Here is a 12,402-nt window from a genome sequence, read left to right as displayed (position 1 = left end):
AAAAAAAAAAAAAGAGTGTGTGAGAATCTGCTGACTCTGGTCCCTCCTCCCAGGAAGACTGCTTGCAGCACCTCTCAGGTTGCTTCCTCTGTGCACGTTGCCTCTGTAAAGCAGCTGGAAGGGATTAGTGGATTAAACACTCCTTAAATCCTTCAGACTTAAGAGTCAATATCCAGGGAAGACCTTCAGAAGACATATGAAGACACCCTCTGGCACTTAACTATTTAAGAGACAGAGTTCTTAACACTTAGCTCATAATGTTAGTGTGTCATGTAGCCCGTGTCAGGTCAGAGCTCATAAAGATGAGGAGTGAGGTCATAGGGGGATGGTCAAAGCTCCTTGGCTCTCATGCTGATAAGATTTCCTTCTGTTTCACACAAATTTTGATTTCTAAAACAAACTGAAGTATGAAAAAGGAGCTCATAACCTGCATGGACATATAAAAGTATCACTGAATTTATCAGTAAGTGTTTGCCTGAAAAGATGAGAGAACCTTACAAATCAGAGGTAGGACACCCAAGAGAAGAGCATCCTGAGATACAGGAGCTCAGAAACCACACAGCTCTGGGGTGGGACAATATCCCAATGGTAGGACATCCTGAGACATAGGAGCTCAGAAACCTTACAGCTCTGAGGTGGGACAGTGTCGCAGTGGAAGGGCATACTGAGACATGGGGTGGGGGGTGGAGGCCAGGAACTACACAGCTCTGAGAGGAAGCTGCCTCAGCAGAGGCCTTGCAGCTCCCAGGAGAAGGTATCACTGAGGAGCCTCAGGCCTGCTCCTTCTCTTTTTCTACTCTTCTCCTTTCTTCATTCTTCTTTTCATACCATGTAGGAAATCTCATGAAAGAGATTTATTGGAGGGTCCAGGGTGTTGAGGGACGAATTCAGGGATGACTGCCCTCTGCTCCTGGGAGTGGGTACAAGGGAATTGGATAAAGGGGCAGTGCTTATATAGAATTTCTGAGGAGTTGGAGCTTCTCAGGGCAGCGATTTCTAGAGTGAGGATTGGTGAGATTTCAAATCCTGAGATTGGGGCGGGGGCACTCAGGGATTGGTGGGTTTTTCTGTTCAGAGATTGGTGGGTTTCCTGCTCAGGGATTGGTGGGGTTTGTGTGACGCTCTGGGATTGGTGGGGTTTTTTTTTTGTTTTGTTTTGTTTTTTTTTTCATTCCCTTCTCCCTGCATCTGGCCCATGGGTTAGGATAGGAAGTCTTTCCTGACTGCAGGGACTTTTGCTGAGATGCCACCTCTGTGGGGTTGCTGAGGAGAGTGGGGAAGGGCTGGAGAGAAGGAGCTGCCACTGTGGACAGCTCCTGCAGTGGTTTTTCTGGAAAGCTGTAGGCTAAGGCAGGAAAGAAGGTGTCTCCACTGTGGAGAGCTCCTCATGAGGCCAGTAGGTGGACAGCTCCTGAGGGTCAGCTCCCACTGAAGTGCCACCATGGACAACTCCTGCAGTTCCTGTGATGGCTGCAGCCCAAGGAGATGTCATGGTGCCACCATTTTGAAAGGAGCTGCCATTTTTGGACAGCTCCTGTGGAACATTTTACAGCAAAGGTAGGCTGGGGCAGGAAGGAGGGGCCTGCAGTGTCTCTGATGTTTTTGTGGCACAACAGCTTTTGTGGTGTGCTGCTCAGGGACTTCGATATCATCTGTAGAACTCTACCATAATGAAATCTTTACCTTACACCATCCTAACCAAATCTCAGTGTTCCAGAGATCGATCTCCTAAACTAACCACAGACTGCATTCCAGACATGAGCTCACCTGCAAATATTTACTAAACAAGTAAGCATACAGAAAGATGAATATGGAAAGACAGACTTGCCTGAGGCCATAGAATGGAGATGGCTCTATCCTTAAAGGAACTGACAAGATGCACACACACACACACACACACACACACACACACACACATTTTGTTGCCAGCTCTGCACCTGGGAATCACGGGTTAAAATGAAGAAATGCAAAAAGCACAATAATAATATGCATGGAAAATTTTTTTTAATTTTTAACAGGACATGGTATTGGTTGTAATTTCATCTGCACCACATGGGGCCTCAGTAAATTGAATTAGGTTTTGAGTCAACTTGGTTTATCCAATTAAGAGGAAAATAAATTAACATTTTATTTTAATAACTGTGCATCTATGTAAATATAACCTAGAAAAATACACCCATAACTTTCAAGTGGAAACTGTACAGATAGATATCATTAGGCAAGGCTAGAGTAAAGTCTGCCTAAGTAAAAGAACTACATTGGATAGAAAGTAAATTAAGTATATATAGTCAAGTATAAACATTACAAATTTGTGGTTGAGGCCAAATGGCTTGAGTCTAGGAAAATGAAACTGGTGATATTTTAGGTCCAGTTATTCAGTAACACAAGCAGTTAACGAAGAGTCACCAAAAATGTGATTGCTCAGACAGGACAGGTTGTTTGTTTGAGCAGCAGTAAAGTCCAGCAGAGTCTGGTAGATAAGACATGTCAGCAGAGAGGGTCCCAGGTTCCTTGCATCTATTAAGTTAGAGTCCCTGTCCCAGAACCCAAAGCACCTTAGAAGATGCTGCTCCTCCTGCTAGCCTCCTCTAACCAAAGAGACATTCCCTCATGGATATGCTTCTGTTCTTTGTCACACTCCACAGTCTGGCCTTTCACACAGGGCTCTGCCTCATTGCTCAGTAAGAGGGCAGGTAGCCCATCCTTAACCCACTGTGTTCCCAGAACAAATGTGACTGTCAGAGGAGATGAGGCCTCACGCTGTGTGTCCATCCAACAAGGACAGAACAAAAGCAGAGCTGTGGTGCTGGATCTGAGCATGGTCTGCACATCCAGCCGTCCTCTTCCAGAAATCCTGCTGCACCACACCAGGACCAATCCTGCCTTTGACAAAAACTATAAATTAATTCATAACCTGATTCCTAAACATTGAAAATGAGTATTATTTTTATTGGCTATTCTAATAGTTTTAATTGTCTATAGAGAATGCATTAATAATTACAGTCATGATATAACACCAGAACTTGGGAAGTAGAGACAAAAGCATCAGGAATCCAAGGCCACTGTCAGCTTCATGATGAGATTGAGGTCATCCTGTGCTGCATAAGGCTCTTTGAGAAAGAAAGACAATGTGTTAACGGTGACTAAGTATGTTGCTTGATTCTCCTTTACATTAAATTCATTTTAACTAGGGCTGGAGAGATGACTCGGTGTTTAAGAGCAGTTGCTGACCTCAGTTCCCAGTACCCACATAGTGGCTTAAAACCATTATTAACTTCATTTCCAGAGAATTTGATGCCCACTTCCAGCTTCTATCAGGCATGACTGTGGTATACACGTATACATGTAGGCAAAATAACTATACAAATGAAATAAAGACGGATAAATAAATATATGGAGTGATGCACTTCAATGCATTACAATTGTGTATTATTTGTGGGTTAAATGTATTTGTGTGTTTATTAGATTATTCAGTGCATCCATGGCATATAGTCACCCTACTGTGTGATAGGGCATCCAAACTCTTTGCTCCCACCTTACTATAATGACGCTCTTAGGGGCCAGTTTTTCTTTTCCACTCCCTCTCCTCCTACTGTAGACTGCTTCTGGTAACCACCATCCACTCTCTGCTTCTCTGAGATCAGCTCTTATAGATTCCGTTTGTGAGTAAAATCATGTGTTATTGGTCCTCTATCCCTGAGTTCTTTGACATTTTGCTTCTACTATGTAGTGGTCCCCTTTCCTCTGCCTTCTTTCCAGTGCTTGCCATCTGTGGTCTTTTTTATAAAAACCATTCTTACTGGTGTGAAGCATTATACTGTGATTTTGATTAGTCACATTAAGCCTTTTTATGTACTTATTGGCCAAGACTTGGGTCTCTACTTTTGAGAGTGCATGTGTGTGTGTGTGTGTGTGTGTGTGTGTGTGTGTGTGTGTGTGTGCATTGTATTTTATTAGTACATTTTCACACTTTCAGAGGTTTTTTTATTTGACTCTTTAATTGTGAAGTTGCTTTTTGTCACTATTAAAACAACAGGGCTTAACTTCACTCTTCCTTGTGGGATATCCAATTTTCCAACCACCATTTATTGAAAGACTCCTTTCTCTGTACATATCCTTAGCACCTCTATTAACAGTCAACTGGCTGGAGTGCCTGGGATCACTCTTGGGCTCTCTGCTCTGCTCCATTGGCCTGTGTGTCTGTTTTTGCATCTAAACTGTGCTATTTGAATTACTCCAAGCTTGGAGAATTGCTTACCTACTAAAATAGCCCTGTGTATTAGATAAGGTTCAGGAGATATACGCTGTGGTCCTTCAGTTTTCCTGGCTTCAAGTATGGGCTGCTACCAGGAAGTAGAGCTGGCCCTGAGGAAGAGTCTCCCAACACCTTAGTTAATCCTTCTTGGAAATATCCTCACAAACCCAGATTCAATCAGGTCGACAAAACTAAGCACCATGCATCTGATGCCTAGACCCACATGCAAGTTCATGATTTAATTGGTCCTATTCAGGTAGAATCTAGAATTCTGAAACCATCTCCAAATGACTACTTACAGAAAGAAATCTGGAAACTTCTATCCAATCACTTCTCAGGCTATCTCCCACCATGATGGTCTATGAGTTTGTGATTCAGGCAGTCCTTGAGTATCAACTCTATTTTTAGCATTCAAGGAAAGAACACTCCAAAACCATCCTGGTGACCCATCTCTTTGTCTTGCAATCATTTCAATCAGAACAGATTTCTTTTTGTCTGTTCTAAATTCCTGCTGAAGCAGTTTAAGCCGTGAAGGGAAAGGAGAGTGTCTGGTTCTGATTAGGTTTGTCGAATTCAGGGCATGACCTTGTGTCACCAGCTGGTCATTTTTTTGCCCCTGTGACCTCTCATAACAAATCTCTACCAACAAGTCTCTTGTCAAGGCTCTTAAATAAAGGGGGCATGCAGGTGTCCAACAGCTGCTCTGCCCAGAGTGTCTTCAGCTTTCTGCCAAAATTATTCTAGATCTGTGTCCCAGGACATTTTCACAGGTAGTGCCTGCAGTGCTTCAGAGTCTCCATCACTTTCCTGATGCTCTTTCCAGAACTTTCCCTGTAACTCTTCAGTCAATTACAGGGAAAACTCTTCCGTTTTTCTTTCATTTGGGTATGCATTCAAGATAACAGATTTCAGCAAAATTAATCTCAAGGAACATGTCACAAGATCAATTCTGTAGATGCTCCAGGTTCAACTAAAAAGAACAAAATAGTATGCCATTCACAAATTTACTCTCATTCTGAACATTTTAGTTGAGTGCAGTTCTTTGCAGTTCTACAGAGATTCAGAAAGCATGAATTACACTAGACAGAACTTTTAAAATTTTTGCTAAATAGACATCTCTATAGCTTTTAACATTAACTCCCAGGACACATTTATTATTTGTATATTTATAGCCAATATGCAACATTCTGACATCTCACTATTGCTATTAGTGTGCAGAGGAAAATAGAAACATTTGTTTCTCCTGTACAGGATGGTGGTGACCCAGCCCCACCTTATGTGTGAGCAGCATTGGGGACAGAACAGACCTGAGAGTTGCTGTCGAACTGTGGGGTTGCTTGTGGTTAAAATGAAACCAGGTGTGCAGAACTGCTCTCCAGGAACCCTTTCAGGGTTTGCACTTAGAGTCGGTTCACAAATCAAGAGCTATTGTCATTAAACCACAATGCCTTCCAAGGGACTTTCCTGACATGGCGTAAATCACGCTGCATGCCATTCATCTCACTGGCACTACTGACATGTAATTATATAATACTAAGTGAGGTCACACATTTTGAGAAAGACAAAAACCCTGCATGCTCTCTTTCATAAGCAAAACCTAGCAAATAATGCATGCATTTATGTAAACAACTGCCAGGTGGGTACAGAATAGCACAAAAGAGAACAAGAAAGGCTAAGAATAAGGGGATAATGAAGAACTTAGGCCATGGACTCAAGCGCGCATGTGTGTGTGTGTGTGTGTGTGTGTGTGTGTGTGTGTGTGTGTGTGTGTGCATAATGAAAAGTTTCTCTAATTCTAACTCTGTCATGGATTTTTGAAGGGTTGGTGGTAGATATGTGCATAAAATATATTAAATACTGAAAATATAAAATTTAATGTGAAACTCCACAGCTTCCATTCCAAATATCTATTCTAGCTGTATAGATGTTCATAGAGTTGTACAGAATTTAGTTCTGGTTACTTTTGGTATGTGGTATTTTTAAATTTTGTGATTTTTTAATTTTTTTAACAATTAGGTGTATTAAAAATCAAGATACAATAAAATCCATAAGTAGATGAGTAATATATTTTCAGAGTTAGTAGCATTTTAATCATGTAAAATAACTATGGGAACTGGTGAGATGTCTCAGCCAACTTGCTGCTAATCCTGACAACTTGAGTTCAAGTCTCAGGACCAACATGATAGGAAGAAAAAACTGTCCTGTACAGGTAGTCCTCTGGCCTCCATGTGGGAACTGTGGCTCATAGGCACATTCACACACACACACACACACACACACACACACACACACACATATTCATGCACACACGCATTCAGACACCAAAACAAAAGTAATAAAAAATGAAAAGAGGTGGCATTGGGTATATGTATAGAAAAAGTCAGTACAGACTTGGCATGTAACAGGTGCAGAATGCTTCTGGAGATGACATGATAAACAGAAAATAGTGATATCCCACAAAAAGGTATTTGAAAGGGAAATTGTCTAGCTAATTTGTCAATTATCTTTGTCAAAGGAGGAAACAACACACGTGTGAATATTAAAATATTCCCCATGTACAAATATGATAACCCCTAAGAGCACTGTGCGGAGAGAAGAGAGAAGTAGCCTGCAAGGTGCTAAGAGTGAAATAGGCAGAGTAGGAAAGTTGCCCAACAGGAGGACAGGAGGAACAGAAGCCAGATTCTATCCCCTGAGCCTGCCGACTGTGGGTCTGGTTTTGTTTGGGTAGAAACAACTGTCATGCTATAAGCAGGGAAGGGGTGGAATCTGAGGTGTCTTTGAGAAAGAGACTTGGGATGCCGAGGTGATGAATCTTAGGAAGTCCAGGGACATCGGGAGACTAAGGAAGAAGCTGCAGGTGGTTCAGGTCTGAGAGAATATTGGCATGGAAACCAGTATGAACAGGACTGCGATAGTCCACGTAGGAGGTAATTCTGTGTACGTGATTCTTAACCTACCTACTGCGGTGACCCCTTTAATACAGTTCCTCATGTGGTGACACACAACCATCAAATTATTTTTGTTGCTACTTCATAATTAATTTTGCTGCTGTTATGAATTATAACATAATGAATCTGTTTCTCAAGGGTCTTAGGCAACCCCTGTGAAAGGGTCATTTGAATCCAAAGGTTGTGACCCATAGGTTGAGAACTACTGGTCTATGGTGACCTTCTGTGAGAGTAGTTATGAGCGTACAGAGAGAGCATAGGCCTCACCCAGGGTTTCCTGTGAGCAGACTGAGGCGTAGCTGCTGAGCTGGGAGAAGAACAAGATTAGAGTGGAGCATGAAGAGCTTGACTTCAGATAACTGAGCTCTGGAAGGATGTCACAGCCCAGTGCATACTCAGTTTGGGATCTCTGAAGAGAGGTCAACAGTTGAAGTTAGAATCAAACTTACTTTCCACCAAAACTCACACAACGTACTGGGACTAAATGAATTTCTGGCCACAAACAAAGAACCTGTGAATGTTCCTTTGAGGAAAACTGTAGATCACTATTTGGCCTTCAGCATGCTGGAAGCTTGAGTAAGGTGTTCTGTTGATGTGCCAGTAGAACCAGCTCTGGAATATCCAAGTTAAATGTACCTGAACAAAGCTTCAATTTTCTGAATTCTGCATTTCATAATTCCTCTGATTAAACATGTTGTTTAATTCCCTTATGTTAATAAAATAATGGGGAAAATACAGGTAGGGAAAAAAGATGTACTAAATAAGAAAAAATGGATGTCACTAAAAAACAAAAAGCCTTAAATTTTTTTCCAAAAGCATTATACGATAATATTAAAAGAGAAGGTGTCTCGATTTACTAAAAATCTAGATGCAGTGCATTAAAAGTGCTTGTCTGATGTATTACTTTTCTTGTTGCATCTTTAGAATCTCTAAGGAGTTTTTTATTTTGTCTCCTGGTCATATTCCAAGGCCCTTAGAAATTGCAGTCATAGTCATTTCTTCTTCTTTATTGATGATGCTATTTCCTCAGCCTTGCCTCCCACCCCGCAGTCTGTCTTCTGCCTGAACTACTCATTGGGAGGGACTTTGCTCTACATTTTTTAGTTGACTATTGGAATTAGTCATTTGCAACTTGAATATTTGGATTTCTTCTCTCTCTCTCTCTCTCTCTCTCTCTCTCTCTCTCTCTCTCTCTCTCTCTCTCTCCCCTCCCTCTCTCTCCCTCTCTTTCTTTCTTTCTGAAGTCTGCTGGCTTCCTTCTCCAGGTCTTTCTTTGGCATCTCTGATCACTCTTAACATTAAAGTTTTGAAATCTCAATGTGGCATTTTACCCATTTCAGTATCTTTGGATTCAGTCATTGTCATGAGGTCTTCTGAGGAGCCTTGGAGCAACTGTCTTGCTTCCAATTTCCCTCCTTCCCCACCCCAGGAAGCCACAATAAAATGGTTTCCTCTTTCCACAGCATTGCCCTTCTGTCTCTGCCCACATTGTAACACTTCTAATCACTCCCTTTTTTAATTTCCTAAGCCCTTCCTTTTTTCTCTCATGTCCATTCCAAATAGACATTAATCCCAAATAAACAAGACTGGAGAATGACTATCTCATCCTGACTCCTTCTTTACTGGTCCTCAAGGGAAGCTTCCAGCCAATGTCTTCTGAAATATACACTTAACACTCACATATCTTTTTGAAGGTTAATCCTTAATTTAAATATACTTTAATCCTCCTAACATCTGGAGAATTAAAAGATTCTGGGAAATTCCCTGTGTGGGAATAGAGTGTGTTTATAGTTTATTTTCACTTAGTTAAGATGTGGAGCTACAATTATCTCTGTAAACAGCGTTTTAATTACTCAGATGTCATGGCAGCCCAGTATGGATACAATTGACCTTTACGTTTCTCTTGAGTCAGCAATGTTCTTTAGCCTCTAAGCATCCTTCTAGAAAACGAATCACCAATTCTGTGTCCAAGAGAGAAAATAAAAAGCAGCTAAAGCCATTGAACTTGAGAAGGACTGCTTTGTGCATGTCAGTTAACACCAACTGTTTGAGTTACCAGCTGGTTGGGTGTTCCTGTGGACATTCAAGGCCCAGAAGGACAGCTCACCATAAAACATTAACCACAGCACCTAACTCTGGTCTAACTCTTCACAGGTTATAATGGGGGGAAAAAGCAGACATTTGGAAATGAGAAAAGGCTTGCCTGATTTGCTGAGATATCCCCTTAAGACAGGCCAAGAGTACCCTGCCCATCTTCTGACCTCTAGCCCAGAATGCTTTCTAGTTTTAAAGGCAGGATCTCCTAAGTGGGTGAAACCCTTCAGGTCAGGAACTGTCTTTATCCACTTCATATTTCAAAAATACAGACCTAGAGTCTAGGGTTTGATGTATATTAAATTTGAGATATATAATCTAATCTCTACTTGAAGCAGTATTTTATGAACCCAAAGTACTTTTTTTTCTTTTTGGAGCATGTGTCCAGTGTGTGTGTGTGTGTGTGTGTGTGTGTGTGTGCTGCTAGAAATCAAATCTGGAGCTTTGTGCATGCTAGCCAAGCACTGTACAGCTTAGTTATACCCCAACTTACTGTAAATACATTCCAGCATCCAGAAGTAATTAAGTAAGTAACAGAGTCCCCTGTAAGAACAGTGAGATCCCAGCCCCTAGATGTCCACCCACCTTGTTCTTCTGGATTAGTCTGAAGATAATGGAGGGAAAAGTAGAGTCAGGCAGACTTCTGCACGGGTCTCAGTTCTGGGCAGATGAACCACTGTCAGTGTGAGGCATCTCATCTCTACCTGGTTAGTAGAAACAGGAGTACTGCACCTAAATCCACTTGAGGAATTAAATGAGAGCTTAAGAAACGGTGTGTCTCTGTCAGTTCAGGAAACTATTTCTCCATGAGGGATTATGAGTAACCTCTCAGATCTGGGTCTTCTGCAGAGTATGATCTGATGAGAACAAAGGCAAGTTGAAACTTTTCTACCATCCATTAAACTCACCATGACTCAGTATTAAGTCACACTCTTATTGAGATCACAGCTTAGTCCTATGTGAGGTTGCTGGCCCAAAAGAACTGGCTGGGAGGAGAGAAGCTGCTATTGTCTCACAGTCAGAAACCACTGTTAGCAGCCTCCAAAGCTTCAATATTCTTCTTGGCCTCTTCTTGTTCTCTAGCCTTAGCATCCCTTAGCTTGCATCAGCATCAAGCATGTCTGCACCCCTATCCACAATGCCTTCTTCCTTCACTTCCATCACTCCCTACGTAGGTTCTCTCTATGTCTAAATTTCCTTTTATCTATCAGGACATCAATTAGATTGGACCAAAAGAGCCTCATCTGAACCCAAGCCTTTCAGTCTAGTGAGGCATTGTCTTGGTTACTTTTCTCTTTGCTGTGCAAAAATATCTGATAAAAGTGACATAAGGATGGGAAACGTTCTTTCTGTCCACACTTTGAACGTCAAGTCCATCACGATGGGGAAGTCACAGCAGCAGCAGCCAGAGGCGATGGTCATGCCACATGCATAGTGAAGAAGCAGAGAGATAAGGGCGGATGCTTAGCCTCTCTGTATCTCATTCAGTCAAGGATTCTGGTGCATAGAATGGTACCAGCCACATTCAGGGTAGATCTCAATGCAAAGGGAAACCTGTCTAGAAATGCTTTTGCAGGCACAACCATCTCCTAGATGTTTTGGAGATATTGATACAATTATTGTACCAACACAGCCAACTCTCTTTAATTCCTGAGCTAAGAGCAACTTTGGATCAGACCAGATCTTCTATGCTTCCTCCTGTGGCTCTGAGCGTTGCAGAACAAGACCCACAACAATGAGGGTAGGACAAGGACCTCAGCCTTGCATCATTGACTGGGCTTCTTAAATGTTCAATATAACCACATGCCCTCATGTTCTGCTTTCATGGATCTCTCATAAACTCTCACTGGGAATGCCCAGAAGTAGTTACAGTGAGAAAGTCACCAATGCTGGTCCTTCCAGGAAGATTTGGGGGACAGGGGATGGAACTCAAGATCATTACAGGTCATCCTTCTACTGTGTGGCCCAAATCTGGTCTTTGAGAAGCATGTTCTCAGGCACTCTCCTCACAGGAATGCGCCCTGAATTTAATGCTTTCATTAGGATTGTAATAAGTAGAATACTGGAAAGCCATGTACAAGTAGATAGATAGATAGATAGATAGATAGATAGATAGATAGATAGATAGATAGGTAGGTAGGTAGGTAGATAGATAGATAGATAGATAGATAGATAGATAGATAGATAGATAGATAGATAGATAGATATGTCTACATACCTAGTCATATATGTATATGCATATGTATATATGTATGTATATATGTATATACATAACATATATGTATATACATATATGACTAGGTGAATAGAGAGATAGATTTTAAGCACTTATTTTACATATCTTGCATGCATAGCCAAACACCTATTGTTTCTTTGTTTTTGTTCTTTTCTCTCATTCTTTTAGAACCAAACACCTATTGTTTCTTTGTTTTTGTTCTTTTCTCTCATTCTTTTAGAACCTCAGTCAAAAATAAAAGTTCCTTCTTAGTATTCCATCATAGTTTTCTTCTTGATAGAAAAGAGATTGAGGGCAAGATGCAAGATCAGTAGCCTTGTATTTCTAAACAGAATGAACTTGGTTTGTCTTGACAAATTGACAAGAGACCAACTGAAGGGCTGTGTCCTCCTTTCCCTCCAGCCAAGATGTTTGCCCAGCAATGGCCTTGATTGATCTTACAGCCAAGGACAATTTGGAAAATCAGGGCTGGGTGAAGGGAAAGAAGACTGCATTGGAGGAAATAACACAAGTTTGAGGATTTGAATTGGGTCCAGTGTTAGCTCCTAATGACTTAGACAAGTGGCCTCTGAAGGTCAAATAAGTCAATATACATGAAAGCTCGTTAAGAACACACATGCTCAAGATTGATGGTACTGCTACTTTAGAAGCAGTTTGTTTCTTATTGATTTTTTTCACCTAAAAAACAAATCTCAGATTCACCCTCTCCTCTCCATTTCCGTGTAAGTGCTCACTACAAAAGCCTCATAACTTACCTCCTGCCTACAATGCACCATTTATTCAGAGAAATGTTTGGACTAGATTCTCTGGAGGACATTTCCTTCATGTCACCATAGACAGATGCAAATAATAAGTAGAAATGCAGA

The 12,402-nt window shown here is 41.3% G+C and overlaps 1 protein-coding gene across 23 annotated transcripts in view; it reads left to right on the top strand.

Annotated features, from left to right (window-relative positions):
* Pex5l (peroxisomal biogenesis factor 5 like) overlaps positions 1 to 12,402 on the top strand; it is a 203,636-nt gene that overhangs the window by 164,645 nt on the left and 26,589 nt on the right. The window contains exon 1 of one of the 23 annotated variants that reach the window (XM_021157197.2): positions 359 to 463. The exons of the other annotated variants lie outside the window; for them this stretch is intronic. The gene's annotated coding sequence lies outside the window, so the exon portion shown is untranslated. Of the gene's footprint in view, positions 1 to 358; positions 464 to 12,402 lie in introns of those variants that run through there. 23 annotated transcript variants of the gene reach the window in all.

Source organism: Mus caroli, chromosome 3 (genome assembly GCF_900094665.2).
Source record: "Mus caroli chromosome 3, CAROLI_EIJ_v1.1, whole genome shotgun sequence".
NCBI lineage: Eukaryota > Metazoa > Chordata > Mammalia > Rodentia > Muridae > Mus > Mus caroli.
The sequence above is the reverse complement of the archived record's forward strand: the minus strand, read 5'-3'. Positions and strand labels throughout refer to the sequence as shown.